The sequence below is a fragment of the Phyllostomus discolor genome, chromosome 6, assembly GCF_004126475.2.
Source record: "Phyllostomus discolor isolate MPI-MPIP mPhyDis1 chromosome 6, mPhyDis1.pri.v3, whole genome shotgun sequence".
NCBI classification, from domain to species: Eukaryota; Metazoa; Chordata; class Mammalia; order Chiroptera; family Phyllostomidae; genus Phyllostomus; species Phyllostomus discolor.
In genome coordinates this window covers 151,061,899-151,088,232 of record NC_040908.2, presented here as the reverse complement: position 1 = coordinate 151,088,232, position 26,334 = coordinate 151,061,899, and the positions used below count along the sequence as shown (strand labels likewise).

The following is a 26,334-nucleotide window of genomic DNA, read 5'->3' as shown; positions in this document are numbered from 1 at the left end:
TAAGGGCTTTGGCAGGAGGTGACTGGCAGAAACACTGATGGCTTGATACATCTGTCTCCTGAAGACATAAATGAATTCCTCCTATAAAAGGAAAGAAATAGCTGTGGCTAAAGCAAAAGCACTGGTCTAAAGAAAATGACTTCCTGCCTTCTGCCAGTGTACCTAGACTCCATTTCTCGACCTGATCTTTGTGCTTACTAAATTCAGATTCTGGTTCCAAAGATGAGATAGAATCTCCATCTGCAGTCATGAATACTTCATTATTTAGTATTCAGTAAAAAAAAAATTATGATAAAGAAATATTGTATCTTCCTTCATGATTTGTAAGGATTCAGGAGTGGTGATTATATAGTTAATTGATGGGTTATTTTAAGTATTTTATTGGTTCATTCATTCATTGATTCATTTATTCATGAGTTTATATAATGACTTAAACATAGCTGTTCTTTTCTAGACACAGTTTTGTGCTGGGCTCATCATGGTTTGCAGGGGCCAAGGTCCTGAGTTCGGGTTACGTGTAGGGCAGTGAAGGAAATGAAAGAATCCACACTATGAAGCCCACAAAGATCTCCTGCACATAGTTCCTCCCTAACACTCCTCACAACCACATAGGACATTTGTCATTACCATCAGTTCCAGGAGCAGAAAATGGAGGCCTAGACATTAAATCACCTGTTCAACATGATTCTAATTGTTGGTGGTGATCTTGGCATTGAACCCATAACTATTATTCTAACCCAGAGATTATTCTACCATGAATTGGATTGTGTTCTACCCTAATCACAAATTTACCCTTTTCTCTAGATATCTGGATGCCTTTAATAGCAATTCTGTGTCATTATTTCTTGATATCTCTCTTCAGAATTTGTGTGTGTAGGTCCAAACCAATCTAGCCTAACTAAAAGAGGCATACATCTCAAAGTTGAAGTAGACCAGTGGTAGTACTAGAAACCTGTGCATTCACAAATAGTAGACTTACCTTTAAGAAATGAATAAATGGACTCTGAGTGAATGCCTCTGAACTGTTTTAGAAGTCAAATATATGAAATTGGTGAGACTGTTACTGTTATTCTCATTTCATAGATAAGACAACTGAGACTTTTAGAGATTAAGGGACAAGTCATAGGTCTCTCACCTAGAAAGTATCATAGCTGGGATGCAAAATAAGATTTGTCTGATTCTATACAAACATACACATCAGTCTACTTCTTTGCTTGGTATTTAGCCCAAAACACCTAGTAAACATATAAACAAACAATAGGAAATTGTTTTGGGGAGTTCTGGGATATCTCTGGTTTCTAATTTTGCCTTTGCAAAGTCAAACATATTCTAGAGACATAAAATCTTTTATTACTCCTATTGAATTATTTAGTCCAGAAGTAGCTTTATATAATTGAACATAAAAGTATAGCTTGAGAATCTAAGTAAATGATAACTTTGGAATTAAGCACAAAATGCTTCTACAACCACAAAAACGATATTTAGGAGTAGCTACTATCTGTATACATGCCAAGTGGCATTTTTTTTACATTTAATGATTAGGTGGAATTTTTCTGAGCCAAAGTTTTTTCTCTCCAGTGTCTCAGACATCTCTGATATTTCATCCAGACATCATTAATGTGTTTATGCAAATACTTCATTTAGTAGCAAAGAGGCACTTAAGGTATGGAGAGATGAGTCTAAACATTCCTATTTAGGAAAAAGGAAATACTGATGCTTTGTCTAGTGACAGATCTATATAAAAGTGCTTTGGTAAACATATTATTTATGTAAATAAACATAAAACTTGCCATATATTTTAATATGTGAATTGCCTAAAGCTTTTGACTGCTTTACTTTTATTTCTGATATATTCTCTACTTTGACAGTATGGGAGTTTTTTATTCTGTGTATTAAGGGTCATAGGGACAAGCAGAATCGATCCTAGGACCACATTTATAAGCTGGGCCATTTTATCTTTGCCATCCTGTGGGTTTCAAACCATTTCTACACCACACAGAAAGCATATTTAAAAGCAAAATGTGGTATTTTTAGAAAGGACTTTTTATGTTTTGCCTTCTCTTGGAACCCTAAATCAATTCTTGACCTGTTCACACCCTGTCAGGATAAAATAGAGTTTTTCTGTCCTGACCTAGAGCTATGAAGTGTGTGGCAAGATCATTGGGGGTGCTGTGTGTGTGTGTGTGTGTGTGTGTGTGTACATGATTGCTTGAACTGATTGGCAATCACACCACCATCACAAGGAAATGATTATGTTTTCTGCATTAACCAGTGCTTTCTTTCACCTGTCTATTTTCTTTGTCTTTGGGTTGCATGAAAAAGATAGATTATGTACAGATGATAGTCAAATGCATGATAGATAGGTATAGAAAGATAATAGGTTGAATATAATTATAAATGATTCAGTGATGCTCAGGGAAACTGAGTCAATGTAGCTGATTAGAAGCAGTGTCCAAATGCTTAAGATGCTTCCTAACCTTGACCTCCAATGGGGAACTTCCACAACACATGTCTTAATACAGAGGGCCAATATAAACATGTCCTCTCTGTTGTGTCACAAAATATTACAGGAGAACAGCATCTCCTTCATGTGTCAAAGCATCCTAAGGGCCGAAATCTGTATTAGTCATGACTTAAACTCTTTTAAATTAACATAACTTACTGGTGCCCAGCAATTTCTTTCAACTGAAGTCAGAGAAAAGGAGACCTACTGGTGTAAAAGGAGGAGGTGAAAGTGATTTTTTTATTTCATGCTTATCTCAGGTATACAGGCCCCTCAACCTCTGAATGGAACTGTCCTGTAAATGCACATTTCTTTGCATCTCAGTTACTTTTGTTTTCATTCTGCACACCTTTGGGCACGGGGCTGAGGGCAGTGCAGGGAGGGTTGGAGTGTGGAGAACTGGAAATATCCAACCCTGGTCATAGGTATGTATCTGAATGTGACGCACGTTTAGAGGAGGAACGGGTGCAACAGAATCTGCTGTGTCCTCTGAGGGGCTTGCTGTTTGTTATCAGAGGAGAATCTTGGAGCAAATTTTTCTTCACCCACTGAGTCATTAAATGACATCACATAATTTCTTAGTTATCCTGGTATTTAATTACTTCCTCTTTATAGGAGAAAGAATAATTGCTATCTCATGGTAGTATAGTGATAAAGTATAATTAATGTAGCTAAAACCAAAAAGAGGCAACCAATAAAAGGGGTCAGTGAAATTACAGTCTTCTATAATTTATAGATCACGCATATTGGTTCAGAGTGACCTCCTTTCTGACTGTTGAGGAAGAGCTGGTTTTATCTTGGGACTTCTTTCTTGAAGAACTCTTTTAGACTTATCAAATGCACTGCTACTGCTTATAGTATCCCAGTGAGAATGCCAGATTTTCATGGATTTGAAACTAGCTAAGCCTGAAAAGACAAATCTGTCTCACTGTTAACATTTTAATTAAAACCCCAGCTCAGGAAATAAGTGAAGATATGCAGGGCCAGTTCTCTCCTGAGGTGAGGCAAAGTCTTTCGTCACACGTTGGTATTAAAATCACAGTGGTTCCGGTTATCAGTTCAAACAATGGTTAGCCAGTCTGCAGAAATCAGCCAAGTCAGATGTGTTTAAATCGTTCTGCACTAGATCGGGAAGAGGTGAGTGTCTTAGCCGCCTGACAGGCAATACCATACAGTCCCTGCTTCTGTATTGAGTCAAGTCCCTCTGCTTTTGAAATTTCAAAACAGGCATTACTTTTTCATGAATGAGTCTTTGAGGAAGATAAAAGCCAGAGATTCAGTGCATATTTTGGTGAACAGAGCATTTTAAGATGGTCTGTTTATAAATATCACATTACTTTCATTTAGTTTTCTGAATGCATTCTCCAGCAAAGGTCATGTGTGTATGTGTATGCATATACACATATATACAATATATTTCATATATATTGCATTGGCCAAAATGTTCATTGGGTTTTTTCCATAGTGTTTAGTTGTCTTTAACTTCATCCAAAACAATTTTGTTAGACTGTATTGTGACAGCTGTCACATCAGCATGAATTTCAAAAAAAAAAGCTTATCAAAATTGGTGAATTTTTGTGTAGCCATTTTAATATTGAAAATGGAAGAAATACACAGCATTTTTGGCATATTATGCTTCATAATTTCAAGAAAGGTAAAAACAATTAAAATGCAAAAAAGATGTGTGCAGTGTATGGAGAAGGTGCTGTGACTGATCGAATGTGTCAAAAGTGGTTTGCAAAGTTTCATGCTAGAGATTTCTTGCTGGAAGATCCTCCACGGTCGGGTAGACCAGTTGAAATTGATAGCCAATGAATTGAGATGTTAACTGCAATCAGTACTATACCATGTGGGAGATAGCCGACATACTCAAAATATCCAAATCAATAAAGTTATTGGTGAAAATGAAAAATGTGCATTTTATTTTATGGAAAAACTAAAATTTTTGGCCAACACAATACTTAATTATATATAATTTGATTTTTTTTCTATCTTAAATGCAGAGAAAATAGTATATATTTTTTTGCTCTGACATCCGGTGACTTTTGATTTCTCTTTGAATCCATAGTATAATTTAGCAGTCACTTTTGTTTCACTTGTAAAGTGTGAATTTAGTGCATTTTATAATACGGTATGTAGTTATTAGGGAATGAGACTATTTTAGTTCTAAACAAAGGGTTTATTAACTGCTGTGGGGACAGAACTCTTGGGTATATAGGATGAAAGGAAGCTGTCACTGCTCTGTGGTTCCCGTGGTCTAAAGCAGTGGTTATTCACTGGACCCTTCTGTCTGGGGACACTTGACAGTATCTAACATCACAGTTGGTTGTCATAAAGGAAGAGGTGATGCTACTGGCATCCAGTGAGTAGAGATGCTGCTAATGAACAGGACAGTTCTGGTAAAAAAAATAATAATTATATAGCCCCCCAAAATCACTAGTGCTGATGATAAACCTTGTCTGTAGGTTGAGAAACATACAGGGTCCTGTGCAAATAACATCCCTTTTTTGTTACAAAGTCTTCTATTACAAAATCATAAGCATGTAATTCTGTAACATAATGATATCACACTCAAGCACACCATATGACATTTTAGGTGAAATGTTCAAATTCAAACTATAAATTATTACACCCATATTATTACCCTACCAAGCACACTCAAGCAGGCGTTACTTCTGCCAGACCCTATATAATGTATTGTGATAAGTACTATTTTAGGAACCCAATTAAAGTGCTGCAGCACCTCAAATAAGGAAAACTAGGAGTGGTGAAGTGTTGAAAAGCTGTGTGCAGGCAGTAGCATTGGGCTTGGCCAAGAAGAATGAGCCTGGTTTAACCTAGGTGAGGATGGGAAGGCAAGAACTAGGAGAGAACATTCTGGGTAGAAGTTCAAAGATGAATGAAACATAGAAAACTATTCCTGACGCGTGGCTTTTAATGTAGGCAGTTACTACTGAGGTTATATACAAATGGGGTTAATAACCCAACTCTATATGGGAGCTGTTTTGTAATATATATTTTAAACCGTATATATAAAAACTTTCTAAGAGACAAAATCATGTTCTGCTAGCAGGAGGAAATTTTCCTAACTCCTTAGCTTCAGTTTTCCCACAGTGCAGTCAGTATGTCTACAGATTGCTAATGCTTCCTCTTTCCCAGACCCTTCTAGAACTATAACTCTGGGAAAGGACTTCGCATAGCTTAGAGCCATTTGGGAGGTAATGTAACCCCCATATCTGGACAACCCAGAATATTAAGACTTTCAGCAGACTCTCTGACAGAAAAAACAAATAAGCAAATAAACAAACAAATAAAACAGGGAGTAAGTCAGTATTTCTTTCTTAATACTGCTCACAGTTCTGTCCTGTGCCCAAAGTATAGACAGACTCTGTCAGCCCCACCTCAAGAACGTACTCATTGTGTGACTTTTGGTGAGTGATAGAATCTCTTTTTGCTTCCATTTTATTTTTCTTTAAATGGGTATAATCATATGTATACAATAGGATTGTTTAAAGATTAAATACCATGCTATTTTTAGACTGACATGTAATTAGGTATCAACATTAGTTTTCTTTATGTCCCCCATTGTGGTCTCACAGCATGGGAATGTGTTTAAAGACCACTCTTGTGTTTCAGGAGACCCTGTAAGCAAGATTCTGGCCTTCCCAGTTGACAGGGAAAACATTTCCAAGGTTAGCTTTATGATGGGAAAATGTGAAGTGCGGTGGGCAGATAATGAGGTTAAGAACCATTCAGTTAATGAAATTAAACAAGTGTGGCACACTCAACGGGTACACAGAAGATGTCTTTTGAAATGTTGATGTTGATGGCAAACATGGTGAATTAAAAAGGTTCATATTTAACTTAGAGGAGAGAGAGGGAAAAGAGAGAGAGAGAGAAGAGAAGAGGAAGGAGTTACAGGACTGGGGTCGGGGGGTGGTTTGAAAGCAAGCAAGGTAAGTTTTCATTAAGGAAAAATTCATCTCCTGAGTGATTAAAAGACAGCCAGAAACTCCACTTGTGGAAATCACCTTACCCCCTACTGAGCAGTTGGTATTATTCCTCTAGCTGTGTATTTGAACCTGCCAAGATTCCTGATAGGTGATGGCAGGGATAGTAAATAAATTATTTTCTGCTTTCTATGAGCATAAATGTTAGGAGATTTAGATATATATAAATACATACATTGCATATACCATATATGTAATATATATATTTACATATATATTATATATCATATATTATATAATATATATATAAGGTATATATATCACATATATATACCTTTTATTTCTAATGTTTATATTTTACTTAAAATTTCATTGGGTAGTGAATTTTACTCTTAAAGAATTGGGACCTATAGTCTAAAAAAGATGGAAATGAAAGTATGATACTTCTACTTATAGCCTCTTATATAGAAAGTGATTTGAGGGTTCAAACTAGAGCAATTAAGCTATCAGAAAACATATTTCAGGGGTTTTTTAGTTAGCATCTTTCTTTCTGGTAAAAACATTAAGGGTGAAGGAAACCACATGCTTCTGTTCATATTTCTCCTACTAATAGGAGATGAGATGACTTTCATCACAGTTAAGTTAGAAGAATGAATCTGTCATATATATCACCTCAAAGAAGCGTCCCAATGAAATGTCAATGTATCATTTTTCACATCCCTTAATTGCCATGGAGATTAAGTACTAAATCAAAAGTCTGCAGAGTTAATCAAATACAGAGAATATTGAGTATTTGGGGTCTCCAAAAAGGTTTACCAATTCTTTCATTGTCTTTTCCTCATTTCCCTAACAATTGATGAAAAAGTTAGCAATTTTCTTACTTAATAATCTATTTTACATCTTGGCTGGTAAGGCTCAGTGGATTGAGTGCTGGCCTGTGAACCTGAGCATCACCAGTTTGATTCCCAGTCCGGGCACATGCCTGGGTTGTGGGCCAGGTCCCCAGGAAGGGGAATGTTAGGGGCAACCACACATTGATGTTTCTCTCCCTCTCTTTCTCACTCCCTTCCCATCTCTCTAAAACTAAATAAGTCTATGTCATATATATGAGAATTTTAATATAAAAGAACAGTCTTCAGACCTCTAAAATGGAATTTATAATAATAATATAATTAAAATAGGTAAAATGGTATCTATAAAAATAATGTCTATAGTGAATGCTAAGCTCCAATCACAGTCAATGGTAGAAGTAGTAGTTTACTTAATAATGAAAACAAACCCTATGAAAAGATAGTTTTATTATCCATATTTAACAAATAAGAAAAATAACCCTAGCTCTGGCTGGCATAGCTCAGTGGATTGAGCACGAGCTGGGAACCAAAGTGTCCCAGGTTCAATTCCCAGCCAGGGTACATTCCTGGGTTGCAGGCCATAACCCCCAGCAACCGCACATTGATGTTTCTCTTCTCTCTCTCTCTCTCTCTCTCTCTCTCTCTCTCTCTCTCTCTCTCCCTCTCTCCCCCTTCCCTCCCTAAAAATAAAATAAATAAAATCTTTAAAAAATAAATAAAATAAATAAAAATAACCCTTAATATAGGTTAAAATGTGATTGAATTTATGTAGCCAGCAAGGCTGATGAAATTGATTTGATTGTTCATCAAATCTGTAATTTTTAAAAATGAAGCACTATAGCTTCAAAATAAATGGAATAAACTAAGATAGAATAGGAAAAATAATATAGGAAAAGATATAGCAGAATGTAATGAAGTAGAATAGAAGAGAATGGACTGGAGAGTGGAATGGAGTGGAATGGAATGGAATGGAATGGAGTGGAATGGAATGGCATGGCGTGGCATGGCATGACATGGCATAGAATAGAATAGAATAGAATAGAATAGAATAGAATAGAATAGAATAGAATAATCACACGTTATAAGGTTTGATTGGTAAAACATTGCTTCCAGTTTTGAGAGTGGGCGACAGAAAAAGAGATGAGAAAGAGAGAGAAGGTGGAGGAGGGAGTGAGAGAGGGACAAAGTGGTGTTGCACTGCATAATGAAAGCCTGATGGAGAGATTTCATACAGAAAAAAAAAAAACAGTTTGAAGCAACTGCACTAAAGAACACTCTGCCTCACTTCACTCTCATATTGCTACTGCACAATCCAAACCAAATCAATATAATTTTACTTTGTGTGCTCCTGGTTGATGCTTGTATTATTTCAAGGTCTGGAGGAATGAATATGTGCGGCATGTCAGACAGTTCCTTTGGGTTACATATGGAGAAACAGAAGACTGAATAGATTGACACCCACTCCAAGATGGCACAGCTAATTAGTGGAGCATTTGGGACTAGAATATGGGTATCCTACTACTGTTAGGTGTTGTGCTTTTCATTATTTTTGCTTCTTTCTTTTTCCTTTTTATCCTAGCAGTTGAGGATATAAAGCCTCAGAAATAAAACGTCATAAGCTGTCAATACCTACTTATGGGCTAGTGTATCTGTAACATATGTGGGCCTTTGCAGTGCAATCGAATTACAGCAGTGACTGTGTATTACATACACACCTTTTGGTATAGGACTACAGTTAACTACTAGCTATGCTTCTTGTTGTCTTGGGCTTCTATTATAGAAGAGAAAATATATTTATTTATTAATAATATAGTAATATATGTAAAAGGTTAAAAAGCCAAAAGATGTTTCAAGTGAAATATACAGTTTATTACATTGATCAGGGGAGGGAGAGGCAACTTTGACTTAGGTGAAAAGTAAGTAAGGGGACTGTGAAAGAGATAGCACTGGTGACCTTCTTAGGTGGCCTCAAGATATGCCAAGATTGATGAATATCTGATCGCTTCTGAAAAGATGAATGAGTCCATAGAGAAAAAACCGGGGATGTTGCAACAAAAGTTACAAATAAGAAAGCTGAAGAATAAACTGCTCAACTGCTAGATGAGTCTTTAGGGGCCTATTGATAGTATAATGTAACGTTGGGCTACTTGTTCATAAGCTGTTCATTGGAAGAAGTGTAGTTATTCCAAAAGCACGTGTTAGGAAATCCAGGTGCAGTGGACTACACCAATATCTCTAGTATAATATAAATGGAAGTAATTCATATTTTAAGGTCAAATTCTACCTCTTTCTTGAAGCCCACTTAAAAGTCCGCCCACACTGAAATTTATTTTTTAAGAATCTCTCTAAAACATAAATTGCTACATTACACTTAGCACTTAAATATTGTCCTGAATTTTTTTTAAAAAATATATTTTATTTATTTTTAGAGAGAGGGAAAAGGAGGGATAAAGAGGAGAGAGACATGGATGTGCGACAGATATGTAGATCAGTTGACTCTTGCACGCCCCCCAACAAGGGACCTGGCCTGCAACCCAGGCATGCTCCCTGACTGGGAATCAAACTGGCAACCTTTGGCTCACACACTGGTACTCAATCCACTGAGCCACATCATCCAGGGCTGCCTGACTCTTTAAAACAAATTTCTTGTTTATACATCTCAACCAACTGCTTAAATAGATTGTAAACTTTTAGCTGTTCTTGGATATTTCTAATCACATTCCCAGTTCTCTGCACATGCTACATGATAAATACAGATTGGGTGATTGGTTAACAGATGCAGTGTTATTTTAGTATGGCTAGGAAATTATTAAATTAACCTGACACATTCCCTTGCTTTCTTATGGCATTAGCTACATTCTACCAATTACTATAACTATTTATGTATTTGGTACATTCCCAACTGGCTTTTAAAATGCTGTGGCGCATAGCAACTCTTATGTACACTCACCTCAACACACTGTACCAAACACGGTGCCTGCACCTCATAGATTTCAAATAAACAGCTGTCAAATGGAAATTTAACACATTTTTTTAAGTAAGCATGGTATATGTAGGTAGCCTAGCAAGGACGAGCACATGGAGGTCTCGCAATAAACCTATAAGCCAAATGAATAAATGACTCATGAGCTCTAACTTTTGCTATTAAGTAGCTGTGAGACAAGGTCAAATCACTTCCCATTTGGAGCACTTCATTGTCTCCTCAGTAGCATAAGGCATTTTGATTTTGATTTTAAGAATATCTTTCTAACTACTTTTGAGACTCTAAGATGTTTCAGGACCTCCATGAAGAATGAGGTTGTTTCTTATCCAATGATAGATATTTAAACGCTTTCACTTATATGGGACCTAAGCTATTCTTTATAAATAAAGAGCTCTACTGCTAAAATTGTTTGAAAAATTTCAGTGTAAATCACAGTGTGGAATTTTGCTTATCTCAAAGCAGTTTGTACACATAGCATTTGAAACCCGTGTTGCTGTTACATTACTGTGCAAGAACTGGACAAGAGGCCCTGCAGTTCCAGAAGCCACATTCACATGACCTTGACGTTAATTTTATGGGAATAGTGGAGGCAACATTCATGAACTTCAAAGGCATATAATAGTGTCTATACTACAGAGAGAGATGTATGTTCATCTCTCATGTGTGCAATGAGCTTTAAAGAATAATAGTTTTTAACATACTGGAATCAAATATATTCGAATTGTTTTACTATTTTCCTCACTTTATATTCTTTCTAGTTAAGAGAGCAGAACTCTGAAAACATGTTACTGAACTGCTTCACTCATTGAAAGTGGTTTGGATTTGTTTCCCTCTCCCCAGACAATTTGCATGGCAGGTTGGTAGATAAAATTTTCTTTTTTGTTTGGTCTATTAGAATGTTGAGATCACTACTGATTGGTGTTTATTAAAACACTATAAAATCAAAGTGACTAAGTGAGACATTCATCTATGGCTTGGCAATCACAACAATATAATAGTAAATACTAGTAGTAAAAATAATAATAATGAAGAGGCCTATTTAATTCTATTTGTTGGTTACTAGTGCCAGTCAATGATTTAAATACACAAACTAATGTATTCCTCATGACCACCTCTAGGATAGGTTTCATTATTATAAGAAAGGAAAATGAACACCTTTCCCAAGGTTAATAGTATGTGGTGAGTCAAGATTTATTGAACTTGTAATCTAATAGGCATGAAAATAAAAGGACACATAGATATCACACAGGTAGAATAAAATGAGTGCTGTAAGAGAGACAAACACAAGTGTCATGTTCTCTAAGATTGTCCATCTGTGTCTTGACTGGTTCATTGTACACTCCATGTTCAAAATACTGCTTTTGTCTAGGATTTCAGGGTTGGCAGATCCTTAGAGCCTCTCTAGGACTTTCCCCATCGCCAGGACCTCTGTCTATAGCATCTGTGAGAGCTGGTCACAGAGTCCTGTTACTGCGCACCTCCAGCACTAAACACACGTCCTGCAGGCAGGGAGTGTCTGCTGCTCCGTTCCCGTAGGTGGCAGTTGAAACAAACTGGGTTTCCCTGTACCTTCCATTCTTGGTTTTGCCTAATATAGCCTATTAAAATTTTATGATTGTCCTTTTCCAACAACCTAATTCTTCTTTGAGGCCGCTGTTTGGCTCTCTTCCATCTCCCCATGCCTTCTTTTGGGGTTAACATCATAATGTGTCTGTGAGGCTAAAACTATGCAATTATGTAAGCTGTTTAGGAGCATGCCTAACACACAAAAAGTGCTTTATATAGATGATAATAATCATGGTACTAATAATAACATACTTGTTACTTACTGTATCAGACACTTTATAGAATTTTTCTGCTCTTGGTTGATTGGATTTTATATATAATTGTTTAGATATAGATACTAGTTTTCCTTAAATATGTACAGCTAAAAGGACACAATTCTTCAGGTTCATCTGTATATGCTATTAAAATGATCCCAACTAATTGAATTCTGGTTTAATTATTAACTTAATTGATAGGGACATTGGCAGTGTCCACTTGTATGTACATGAAATCTGGGTTCTGCCTCGCTGAGTCATATACTTAAATATCCTATTAAAAGCCTAAACAATTTCTGGACTTTCTGATTGCTCATTAGAAAATAGTAATAATGAAAGATGAGAAAGAGAGGGATGGAAACCTTTACAATAAATGAATAGAAGCCATTTGAGAGATACTACCCGTTTTAAGAGTGGTAAGTAAATGTGGTTGCAGCCTGACTAATGATCATAACAGCTCTTCCATTTCCAGGTTGAATCCTCCTTTTTTCCTAGGTACACCCACTCTTTGTTTATTAACCTAAAAATAGCATAATAAACTATAAAGGTTTCACTACAGACAAACCCAGACAACTAATTAAACGATGCTAAAACAGGCAGCTCCCTGGAGCCTAGAGTTGCTTTTAAGGTTGATTTTGAATGACTTGTCCAGGCAGGGAGTCTTCTAGGAGGAAATGCATCTTTGTCTAGGGTTAGGTCAAGGGCTGAACTGACTCCCAGGTCTCCAGTGAACCTCCAGGAGAAATGCCTGAGGCACTGCCTGAATGGAGGAAGCCCCAGATCCTCTCCAAAGAGGGAGGAGAAGATTGACCATCACTCTAGACTGATATTCAGTGCAGCAAACAGCATGCCAATGGCTATTCTCTCTGCTTTGCTCATCTGTGGTGGGTATCATTGACTTATGCAACTGTGAATGCTCAAGTTCAAATACAGCATCAACAAGCTGGAACCCCAGTTGTGCCAAGTGCCAGTTATATGTCTTTTCATCTTTTTGTATGCTGCTTTGGAAGAACAGTGTTTTAGGATATAGCTCCTAGTTATGCAGAATGATGACATTTTCAAGCTGTATGGAATCTTGTGTCATCTGGTCCAATCACCTCATTTTGCAGATCAAGAAACTGAGGCTGAGAGAGAAGGGACTTGCCCAGAGTCACTCAGCTAGTCAGTGGCAGACAACAGTGGACACTGCGGTAAGTGGTGTGGTCGCTTTTCGGCTTCTCTTTCCAATCTATAAAGTGGAAATGAGAGATAGGTCTACACAATCTCTCTAAAACTCCTCTCTATTCTAATATTTAATTTTGAATTCTTAAATTCCAGTGTGATTTACATTTTGTAATCATCAAGAAGCTTTTCTGAAAATACTGCATTTATCTGCCCAAATAATAGTGTTTGAGCATTTTGATGAAGACTAAAGTTCTAATTAATAATTTTGCACTGTGTACAGGTACCTCTGTATATGGCATAGATTTAAAGATTTTGAAAACACACCTGGTTTTGAATATAGTTGATAATTTACTATATTATATCCTAACAATACAAACATATTTTTAATAAAAACTGTAGTGTGTACTTCATTATTGTTTATTGCCTCATGTTGTTCTGCTCATTGATGGAGAGTTCAGGTCTCATGAATGAGTAAAGATTCTGGAGAAGGACTGCAGTATAGGATAGACCTGCCCACATTGATTTTAGTTAGTCGAAAACCCCATTGCTTTTAAGCAAGGATTGGATTTTTTTCCCTCTCATTTCTTCAGCAGGCACATTTTAGATAAACCAACAGCAAATCCATTAGGTAATGGCAGCTGTAACAGCTTTCATCAAGCATGTGCATGTTTAGGGTCTCTGTAGGGGGTAAACTGGATTGTAAGGGCAAAGGAGTCAAGGGTAACTTGGCCTTGGGGTTTCAAGTCATTGTCTCCATGGAGTTTGAGGGGCATTTAGGAGGAGCAAAATACTTAATATTTTATTTATTTAAACTCATCAGATGTAAATCTTTGCAGTCTTGTAAAATTCTGACTTACAAGTATTAATATCCATTTTCCTTATTAAACATGTGAATTTAATTTTTTTGAAGTCCAGTTTATAATGCAGAGAATTCTGAGGTTGGAGAGGTCATTGGTTACAGGAAGAAGCCTTTCCATTGTGTGCAAGAAGAAGCATCTTTACACTACTGGGAACGACGATTCTCAGACATTTAATACCTAAATGACACTTGACAAGTTATGTGTGATGATGTTTACAAGGATATCAAAAGGATCAAATGAGATAACGCATATGAAAGAAATGTGTACAGTCTAAAACATAACAGGCACCTTTTTATACTGCCTTTTAAAGCAAATGGATAGGTGTATAGGAAACAGCAAGGGGTAGAGAAGGAGAGGGTGTGAGAAGCAAATACAGTAATTTTCCAATAAAATCACAGCTTAGAGCAAAGAGACTACTGGGATGCAAGTGAAATATTGCTGCTAGAATATTCAATATCCATGTCTGGATATTGTTAAAATGCAAATTCTGATTCAGTAGATTCAGGGTGAGGTCTGCGAGTCTGCATTTCTAAAAAGCTCCCAGGTGATGTTGACGCTGCTGGTCTCCAACATTTTGGGTATAAATTCTTATGTCCTCAGATGAACCAATATAACCAAAAGTCAACTAAGTATCTTACCAGGGAAGGAATCAATTTGTCCACATATTTGTTGGGACGCTTATATCAAGGAATACCACCCAGACTGGTTACGCCTGCCCCTCTTCCTTGTCACATAATAAACTTTCTGCACTTCCTGGTTTTATTATTAAGTGTTGCCAAAGACATTCTGTTTCCATTGGTGGGAGCTTCTGGCTGAAAGATGACAGCAAGAGAGGGGCTTATGTACAACAGAATTAGAAATGAATAAGACCTAGGGAACAAACACATTGCAAAGGCAGTTGAGTTATTTCTTGTTTCTTTTACGGTTTTAGCAAATAGAGGTTTTGCATCTTGCCTTAAGAATTTTAGACATGTGATTGGTTGTCTTAACTCTCCCTTTCCCCTTGGCACATTGCATATTTACATTGACTTGGATAACTCACTTTCCTAATATAAATATGAACAGGAAGAAACCATGTGAGATGTTTCCTCTTTTTATAATTTCAATTCAATTCAATTCAACACACACACACAAAGTACTAGGTTACAAAATAGTGGACTAGCACTGAGAGATTCATAAGGATTGTTAAAATAGTTTCCAAGTATTCTCAGTTCACTTTTAGAGGCTACAGGCATAATAACCAAATATAAGGCAGTTTGGGTTTTAAAAACCTACTAGATCTGGAATAACATGTTAGAGATCTGATAGAAATATAAATTAGTTCTGCTGGGAGGGGAGTTAGGAAGATGTCATCCATGCAGGAGAATTTAGAACGTGGGCATTTGTACATGGAGGCCAGAAGACAGCTTAAGGCAAAGTGGGCTATGGTAAATTTACAAAGGACAGCAAAAGCAAAGAGACACAGATTAGCGTAATTCAGCTAACACAGTGTTGAGATTAAAATATCATTCTTTGGATTCAGGCTAAAGGTTAGAGTTTGTGTGGGATTGTTGGTGGTAAGTAGGCCTCATAAGGGTAGCATTTCAGCTGCAGCTTCTGACAAACCAGTTTTTCTCATTTGGCCTAGTTCCCTGGAATCTGCAGGAGAAAAAGATCACCTTTTATATGAAGCCACCTCCTTTAGCATATGGAACACAACATTGCAGAAGGTACATGAATCAGAGAGGGCAGAAAGAAAAATGATTCCAAATCAACTTAAAAATGTATTTCCATATTAACTCATTTACTCACTAGGTGCTCCTTTGTTACAACTCTGGCACTCAAATGTGATAAAGTATTTGTTTATTCTCTAACTTATGTGAGGTTAAATTCCTTTTTAAAGACATTTTTGCCATGATGGTTATTTAGGAGTGCTGGCTGGTCATAGGGGAGAAGCCCTTTATATTCCTTCTTCTTTTTTTAAAATTTAATTTCTTTTTTAAAGATTTTATTTATGTATTTTTAGAAAGGGGAAGAGAGGAAAACATTAATGTGTGGTTGCCTCTTTGCCCCCTACTGGGGACCTGGCCTGCAACCCAGGCGTGTGCCCCAGACCGAGAGTCGAACCGGTGACCTATTGACTCACAGGCCAGCACTTAATCCACTGAGTCACACCAGCCAGGGCTATATTTCTTCTTTTTTTGATGTGCCGGTATTAGGCATCTTAAAAAAAGATGATTCTGCAACTGTCGTCTGATTGCTAACCTCCCTGGCTGGTGCCATTGCCTGGATAGGATAGAGCTGATTACTTGGAGATACTGAAGTCAGTGCAGTCTGACGTTCACCTTGTTACAGAACCCCAGCCTATCCCGTTCTGGAACAGCTGTGGGGTCTCATTGCCCAATGCCAAGAAGTGGGACTTCCAATGCCAGAGTCTGGTGAAAAGGAAAGGGATTGTTTATTTTAAATTTATGCAGATTTAGCGTAATGGTAGAATTCTGCCATTAAGTCCCACTCCCTTTAAAATGCCCACAGACACACAGTCCTGCCTCCCTTTGCCAAACCAGTCCAGCTTCAGAATATGCCAGTCAGAGGTACCATCTTTCAGAAAACCAGAAGTCTGTAGCCCAGCATTCCCGGTCACAGTTCAGCATTCCAGGCATCTCCCACTAATCCATGCTTGGCTGGGCAGGTCCCCACAATTCCATCAGCCACGCTGCCATGTTCTCCCAGGCAGGTTTCCCGATGGGTCTCCTCTTTCTTCCTCCAGCTCTTAATCCAAAACTGCATGGCATCTCCTTACTCCAAACCACGTGGCACCTCATTACACACCAGACCTCATGGTGGGCCAGTAGGGGCCCTTTTACCCCTTTTAAACCACATGGCTGCCCCATCATGGCTAGCTGCCCTAATTTTAAATGCTGACTGGGGGCTTCCTACATGACCTCATACTCGGCACTCTGTAGACTGAAGGTCACATAGGCCTTTACCCAGGTGGCAGCAAAGCTTCCCTTCAGGAAGGACACAGCTATCAACTTGCCATTGTCATGAAATGTATCTTAAGCCATCCTCTACTTCCCTTCCCCTAACCATGGGCTGTGGGGGAACATGTTCTATATTGGGGTCCTTGCACTTTGTACCCCATTTCAAAATGTATACAGAAATGGCCATGGCTGCTATAGCTCAGTGGATTGAGGGAGGGCCTGTGAACCAAAGGGTTGCTGGTTCAATTCCCAATCAGGGCACATGCCTGGGTTGCAGGCCAGGTCCCCAGTAGGGGGTGTGCAAGACACAATCACACATTGATGTTTCTCTCCTTCTTTCTTTCTCCTTCCCTTCCCCTCTCTCTAAAAATAAATAAGTACAATATTTTTAAAAAAATGTATACAGAAATGCAGACAACCAAAGAGCACTAGCCATTATCAAAGGGTGTTATCCAAGAACAAGTTTGGAGTCACAGTCAGGAGGTAGAATAATTTCAAAATTCAAAGTTGATCAGGAACATATCAGGAAACAGTGAGTAGAATTGTACCCACTTAAATTCACTATGGGGTGACTGTTTTTACCGGATATTGACTCTGTTTGGCTGAGACTGGCTCACAGGCACAAGAAACTACTCAAAAATACCAATCCATCTCATTCATTGCCCACCCTTGAAAGGGAACTCTTCAGAGCACAGATGGACAAGGTGAAGCATGTGCTGCTATATAAACTTAGAATCCTTTTGCATTCTGCTCAATTTTTCTTAAACTCCACTCAGCTGCGGCTGTTCACTAGTCACTTTATGTCCTTTTGTCATTTGTTCTGTCACTGCTTATTCTTCTTTAACTTCCCATCTTTCCTTATGCTCCAATGTTGGCGATGTTAGATACTGTTATTTTGACCCTGGTGGCATGCTGTCAAATCCAAATTCCAGGTGACAACCAAACTTCAAGGGCATAGATATTTCATACTGAGAGGTGTTTTGATGCTCATCTAGCATTCATCCCCTTTGTTTTTCAGTTTGAACAGATAAACAAATAAATCAGGCACTGGAAGGAGATATGGGGGTGGGTCCAGTACAGAGATCTGAGATTAAGAGAAAGGGGATGAGGAAATGGAAGTAACATTTATTGGGTGCCAGCATACAGCCAACAGTTTGCTGGGTTATTTATATACTTTGTGCTACTGAATCCTGGCCATGACCTCATGTTAGGGACATCACTGGGCCCCTTTCACCTGGAGGCAAAGAGAGCATGAGAGGGATTCCAAGGAGAGATCACAGTCTTGCAGACACTCACCAGCAGAGCTCAGGTGGGAGAATCTGCATCTCTAACTGGTCTCTCTCACTAAGCTAAAAACAGAGATAATGGGAGCTATACTAAAGTGGCATTCTTCCTTTTTCACAAAGTAGCTTGAACTATGCCAAGGTAGACAATTTAGATAAAAGGCAGAAAAGGGATGAGAGCTGAGTAAAAGTTACAGATCCGCTTCCTTCCAAACAGATTGCTCTCTTCATTGGCTTTGAACCTAACATAGGTGGGCTGCTTTGTGGCAGTACTAGTCCTTTTACATGAATGTGACCGGTCTGTTCCTCAGTCAGCAATATGGAGTCATGCTGGTTAGGCCCTCAGCTGTTTGGTGGGTTGATATATAGTCTGTGCATGCTTACTATGCAGAAATTGGTTTTTTAGGTAAATAAAGATGACTATGCTTTTCTCTTACAGACCACGTCTAGACTTAGATGTTACTAGCAAATGATGTTCTCAGCTCTGCCCATTTATTCTTTAAGGAGTTACATTTTAAGCATACACTACATGCTAGAAACTGAGGTAAGAGCTATATTAGTGAGGCTTGTCTAAACTCTGCTTTGAGAACAGGCCACCCCTGTAATCTCAGTGGATTGACACCTTAAAGGTTTATTGTTTATACGTGCAAAGTCTCCCGTGGGGCCTGAAATGCCGTTTTGGGGGGCAGACTGTCAAGAGACATGGCAGTCTGCCTCTATCACCTGGCTTTGCCTTCTCCACACGTGGTGACTTCCAGATTTCTTATAATGGGGACAGGACAGCTGGAAGTGCCTCAGGTGATTTTCTCTGCCCCTTTTGAAAGTGACACACCTGTAGTCTCTATACAATCCATGTTTCTGAAATCCTGTGGCCCCACCTAACACTGAGGGCAGCGTTGGGAGGGTGCTGGGCAGTGTAGTCTTTTCTATGCCAGTGAAAGAAAATATTAACAGATACTGGTGAGTGCTGCTGTTGTATTACAAGTTCTGGGGAGAGCAAAGACTAAATTGCTGAAGTTATCTCCTTCTATCAGAGCAATGCAGTCATATGAGAAAAACAGTGATTACAGGCACATATTTAAGGCTATGTTACAATTTGGCAGGGCCTATAGCTCCTTAAGCCAGCAACCACTGTTCTGTTTAGAAATTCCTTTTTCATCTGCAAAAGGTGCTTGAGATTTAAAAATGCCTTGTATTCTCTTATGTTCATGCTGCCTACTTAATTTTCTTAACTAGAGGCCAAGATGTCTTAAAAACTAAGCCTGAGTCTTAGAACTTGTGTTTTTGAACCAGTGGCCTTGTGTTAATTGTTTCACAGAATGAAGAAAACTGTGCTTGACCACTCTAAGTGATGAAGTGCAGAATGAAGCCATTTTCTTTGTCGGACATTTGTTTTTTATGTGTCTCAGCATTAATGACCGGCATGGTCAAATACAGAGACAGTTCTCTTGCAAAGTATGTGCAATTGGAGAGAGATATACCTTATGGAAAAATAAGAGTGAAAACTAGTTAAGTAACTACCTACATGTCTAACAAAGGTCATACACATAAGCTTAGGCTTCAAAGCATGAACAGGTCAATGAAGCTGGGTTGAAGATCATATATATTGCTAGAGGCCAGATACTATATGTGTGTACGTGTATATGTGGTACATCATTTTTGTTAAAATTGTTTTACCTTAAAAATAATCAGTGAAGAACTGAAAGTTTAGTGTCATGTGGATTTGTAAGGAATAGAAGAATAAAAATTTGTACTATTTTTGAAAAGCTTTTCTTAGAGCAAAAACAGTTTTTACTATTTCTGTGTTATTTATAACTGTAATGTGACTTATCCAGAGACTTAAGTATTTGTGCTTTCATTATAAAATATTTTTTCCTCAACAACTGCTCCCTGTGCCTCAATTTTCAAATTTATTCACTTTATGTTATATCCACGTAACAGATTTGCCTCGGCACTTGGACGTATTTTATTGCCTCCAAGTAAATGTTTTCAGTAAACACAGAGAGGCTGTATGATGGCTTCGGAGATTCTGAAGATAAACTAGACAGGAAACCTATGAAAATTACACATATAATAGTAATAGGAGTAATAGAATCATGAACATTAATTGGGCATTCATTATGATTCAAGTATTGGAATAAATAGCTCACAGGGATCTTTTCTGTATATTTATTAGAGGCAAGCACTGTTATTAGCCCCACTTTATTTATTTTTTTAAAGATTTTATTTATTTATTTTTAGAGAGGGGAGGGAGGGAGATAGAGAGAGAGAAAGAAACATTAATGTACGGTTGCTGGGAGTCATGGCCTGCAACCCAGGCATGTACGCTGGCTGGCAATTGAACCTGCGACACTTTGGTTCACAGCCCATGCTCAATCCACTGAGCTACGCCAGCCAGGGCTTAGCCCCACTTTAACAAATGGCTTAGAGAGATGTTAAATAAGTCTTCCAATATCACATGACCAGAAGGTATCTGTCTGACCTATTTAAAATTGGCCAACTCTTGTTTTTGTACAAGGTATTTGGATGGTCTCTAAATGTGTGAATAATCTATGAAACCACAATATAGGCAAAGGAAACTTTAGCCTAAACTGTGTGTTTTCACCTGCATGAAGAAGGTATATTTTAACAAAAGCACAGTTAGCAGAACAAAGTTTGGACATAGAAATTAAGCGGTAGAAATATGATGAATTTTTATCCAGAAGTCCCCAAGGGAAAAATTCACTATCTAGTGCAGTGGTTCTCAGTTAAGGAGCAATTGTGCCTCTCCACCCAGGGGACATTTAGAAAAGTCTATAGACATTTTGGTTGTCATGACAGGGAGGAAGGCTGTTACTGGCATCTCATGGGTAGAGGCTACATATGTGCTGAGCTTCCCATAATGCATATGGTAGTCCCAAGCATTATCCAGACAAAAATGTAAACAATGCCAAGGCTGACCTTGTGTAAAAGAGCTTTCTGTTATTTGGTAAGGGAAAGTGTGGAATCAAGAGTTCAATCTTTGAACCCAGTATCTGTGTTCAGTTCTAGTTCTCCTGCTTAACTTGGAGCATTTAAGCTACGTCTTAATTTAGTTACTTACAAATTGGAACCTGTGATAGTACTTACCTTACAAGGCTGATTCGAAGAGTAAATGAATGTAGACAAATAAGTTAGCATAGTCCCCCACATTCATCGATGATCAATAATTTTAGTTGAGAAAATGATAAATATTAGTTAAGCAAAGGTAGTATTTTCTCTTGAGACCCTCAAAGACTGTTGTTGGTGGATGTTAACAAGTGAAATCTGCTTCCAGAGAAGGCAGCTTTGTTTTAAATCTTGTTTCCTCTACTTTTTAACTGTGTGGCTCTGAGCAAGTGCCTTAGAACCCTTTGTGCCCTCATGCCCTCGTGTATAAGATCAGTAAGGGCAGTGAAAGGAGCAAGTCTCTTCTAGAGTTTCTTCAGGCTTAAATGAGAGTATGAATGCAAAATGCTTAGAAGAGTGTCTACCACTTAGAAAGGAGAGAGTTGTTAGCTCTTATTAATCATTTATTTAATAGTGATAGATGAACCATAACATATCAATTAATTTTCTAAGTAGATGAACCTTACCTCTCGAAGTGCCAGCCTTTTGTTTTCTTTTAAAAATTAGAGGAATGGAAATAGCTCTAAAGTTATATTTCAAAATACCTTGCTTAATTAAAAATTTGTGGTAAGTTTTCAACATTTCATTTTTCACTCAGGATTTTTGTCATCATACTGTTGTTTCTTGTGCTTGATTGTGATACATGAAGTTTTAAAAGCTATTAAAGATCATTTTTCTTACTCTAGGCTGCTGGGTTGTTTCATTCTTTTATCTTCTTTTAAAAAATATTGTTTTTTTATTTCTTCCTATCAAAATATCAGTTGTCTGACTCTTGCAATCTCTATTCTGCCTTTAAAAGTATCTGCATTTGGTTAGTTGATCAATATTTATTAAACATACTATGTGTCATGCTCTCTAAAGTATATTAGCAACCAAAAGAAACAACACATTCTTGAAACTTAGCGTTTATCAGAGGTAAACATTGAAGACATAAGGCCAGTTAAATAAATATATACTTTAAATATGATACTATGACTGGGAAGTATAGGTCACTGTACTTAAATTAAGGACAAACCTCTTTAATGTGGGGCATTGATCATTAATTGGCAATCTGAAAAGTGAGTTGACACTAGCAAGTGAAGGAAAATAAGTGTTACAAGCAGATGCAAGAGCATGCACAACAATCCTGATTCTGAACAGGACACGACATTAAATAAAGGAATTTTTATTTATTTATTTTTAATGATATGTTATTGATTATGCTATTACAGGTGTCCTGATTTTCCGCCTTTGCTCCCCTCCACCTAACACCCCACATTCCCTCAGGCAATCCCCCCACCATTTTTCATGTCTATGCATCATGCTTATAAGTTTTTTTTGGCTACTCCATTTCCTATATCATACTTTACATCCCACGGCTGTTCTGTGACTACCTCTTTGTACATCTTAATCCCCTCACCTGTTCACCTACACCCACACACCTCCCTCCTATCTGGCAACCATCAAAACGATCTCTACATCCATGATTCTGCCTCTGTTCTTGTTTGCTCAGTTTGTTTTTTAGATTCAATTGTTGACAGATGTGTATTCTTTGCTATTTTATTGTTCATAGTTTTGATCTTCTTCTTTTTCTTAAATAAGTCCCTTTAAGATTTCATATAATAAGGTTTGCTGGTGATGAACTCCTTTAGTTTCTTCTTGTCTGGGAAGCTCTTTATCTGCCCTTTGATTCTAAATGATAGCTTCACTGGGTAGAGCAGTCTTGGCTGTAGGTCCCTGTTTTTCATGACTTTGAGTGAAGATTTTTTGACAATCCCTTCTAGGTTTCTTTTGAGGAATTAGCTAACAGTCTATGGGAACTCCTTTGTTGGTAACTAACTTCTTTTCTCTTGCTGGTTTTAAGATTCTCTCTTTATATTTAACATTTGGCATTTTAATTATGATGTGTCTTGGAGCAGGCCTTTTTGCATACATCTTATTTGGGACCCTCTGTACTTCCTGGACATACATGTCTATTTCCTTTACCAAATTAGGGAAGATTTCTTTCATTATTGTTTCAGATAGATTTCCAATTTCCTGCTCTTTTGCTTTTCCTTCTGGCACCCCTATGATGCAAATGTTGGACCTTTTGAAGTTGTCACAAAGGCTGCTTACACTATCCTCATTTTTCTGGATCCTTTTTTTCCTCTTGTTCTGATTGGTTGTTTTTTGCTTCTTTATCATTGATTTAAATCTCAGCTTTATCTACTCTACTGTTGTTTCCCTGTAAATTGTTCTTTATTTCAATTAGTGTATCCTTTGTTTCTGACTGGATCTTTTTTATGCTGCTGAAGTCATCACTAAGTTCCTTGAGCATCCTTATAACCAGTTTTTTGAACTCAGCATCTGATAGATTGCTTATCTCACCTTTGTTCAGTTCTTTTTTAGAGTTTTGATCTGTTCTTCATTTGGGTCATATTTCTTTGTCTCCTCAATTTGGCAGCCTCCCTGTGTTTGTTTATATGTATTAGGTGGAGCTGCACTGACTCTGTGTCTTGGTAGTGTGGCCTAATGTAGTAGCTGTCCTGTAGGGTCCAGTGGTATAGCCACCCCTATCACCCAAGCTGGGTACTTGAGGTATACCCTAAGTATGGGCTGAGTACACCCTCCTCCTGTAGGTGAGCCTTGGTTGCTATTGGCTGATCAGTGGGTGGGGTTTACCCAGGCCCGTCATCTGCAAGGATTAGCTATGACAACTTTCCATCAACCTTCACTCCCATGGAGGACCAGCTGTGCAGGAGCAGGGCGGTGGTGCACCAATGTTGTCTATAGCTGTCTACTGGGTGCACTGGCCCTGGGGCTTCCTGGGTGATGCAAGCCTAGGTTAGCCCCCCACCTGTATTTTGCCTAGGGTCACCTTTCCTGACCTGTAGAGCAATCTGAGATGGCTGCTAATTGTGCTGGGCTTAGAGATCCCCATGTGAAACCAAGCTGTGAACCTAGGCTGGCTGCTGTTAGTGCCAGGCCTGGGGCCCACTGAGACCAACTTTTGCTTGTTTGATAGGATTTAGGAAGTTGTGCAGCATGGGGCAAGACCATCTATTTATATGGAAAAGCAGCTGGGTGAGCCCATAATTTGGTTGCTGTGGAGTATCTGGGGATCTCCAAGGTAGCTCAAATAATGGTAGCCAGGTTGGTGGAGTTTCAGATATGGCACCACCTTGCTAGCTCTGTGCCTCTGTAGGAGGAGAGTTTAGAAAAGGGACAATGGCCTCTGCTCCACTTGATACCAGATACTTCAATTTCTCCCTATATTCTACTGATACCATTCAAGCTGCTGCCCTAGTACTAGAGCTCAGAGGGAGTGAGTCTGAGTAAATGAGTCCATGTGTGGATTCTTTAAGAGGAACTGCTTGGGATTCCAGAAGTTTCCTCTACTGACTCAATCCCCACTGGATTTTACAGCCAGAAGTTGTGGGGACTTATCTTCCTGGCACTGGAACCCTGGGCCAGGGTCCGTTGTATGGGACTAGGACTTCTTTCTCCCAAGATATCAGATCTGAGTTTTCATCTAAAACATGTGGGTGTGGAACAAGCCCATTCTGCATTTGTGCCCCTTTGAATAAAGGAATTTTTAAAAGTCCAGGATGGCTAAAGACAATAAAGGAAATCTAGGTTTAAGGTAGCATTGATGAGTCTAGAAAAATAGCCAGGGTCTCAATCATATATGGTCTATTAAAAGATTGTCATGTAAAAGATTGACTTTATCCAATAGACCATTGGAAAGGTTCAGCTTGTTGTTGATATGGCTGATTTTCATGTGAAGAATGGCTTGGACATAGGAAGGAATGGAGGAGGTAGAGACACCAGTTAGAAAGCTACTGCAGTAGACCAGGCTAGATGTGATGAAAACAGTTGAAATTGTATCTCTATTAGAAGTAAACACTCCCTGAGGAATACAACTGAAAACATTTCCAATATTTAGCTTATGAACTTGGAAAGATTTACTTTGGCTATTTTAGCTTGTTTGCCTTCTACCTTGTTCTTGGACACATTCCTGAGGATTACACTGATGAATAATCAGTTTCCAAAAGAGTGAAAATATAAATGTACGGCAATAATAAAACTGAAATTTTATTTGTGTAATACTTGAACACTCTCTATTATTGCATTTAACCAGAATATTTTCGAGCAAGTGATTTTTACCCTCATTACCCCTACAAGACGGATCTAAGTGGATGTACCTCAATGTATTGGCAATAGGAAATTTCTACCTTAGTTAGCCATGATGCATAATAGGAAATTTCATTTGTCTCATCTTACGGAGAAAGCTGAAACTGAGTAGAAGTGATCTTCCATTTTGTTCTTTGCATTATAGATGAAAGATAAAAATGTAGACTCATCAGTTCTCATTTTTAATCACTAGTATCTCTATAGAAAACATAAAACATTAGATATTTAAATAAGGAGAAAGTTACCTAAATTCTATGTGTAAAATATGTGCCATATGACACGTAAACTGTGTGCATAGTAAATATGTGCATGTGTATACACAGCCATATTGCATAGGGCCTTGAATGTCATATTTATCAACTGAACATTCTATTTTTTTTTCTGCTTAAACCCTTTATCTTTTTTACCCAGCCCCTCAACCCCCCTTCCTTCTGACAGCTATCAGTCTATTCTTGGTATTTATGAGTCTGTTTCTGTTTTGTTTGTCAGTTTATTTCATTAGATTCCACATGTGAGTGAAATCATATTGATACTTATCTGGCTTATTTCATGTATCACAATACCATCCAGGTCCATTCATGCTGTTGCAAAACATACGATTTTCTTCTTTTTTTAGTAGCCAAGTAGTGTTATCTTTCGTTGTGTAAATGTACCACAGATTTTATTCACTCATCTACTG

At 38.0% G+C, this 26,334-nt stretch overlaps 1 protein-coding gene across 3 annotated transcripts in view; it reads left to right on the top strand.

The window, feature by feature from the left end:
- LRRC4C (leucine rich repeat containing 4C) overlaps nucleotides 1-26,334 on the top strand; it is a 166,677-nt gene that overhangs the window by 35,881 nt on the left and 104,462 nt on the right. For 2 of the 3 annotated variants that reach the window (XM_028516033.2, XM_036029263.1), the window contains one exon: nucleotides 13,217-13,297. The exons of the other annotated variant lie outside the window; for it this stretch is intronic. The gene's annotated coding sequence lies outside the window, so the exon portion shown is untranslated. The remainder of the gene's footprint in view (nucleotides 1-13,216; nucleotides 13,298-26,334) is intronic. 3 annotated transcript variants of the gene reach the window in all.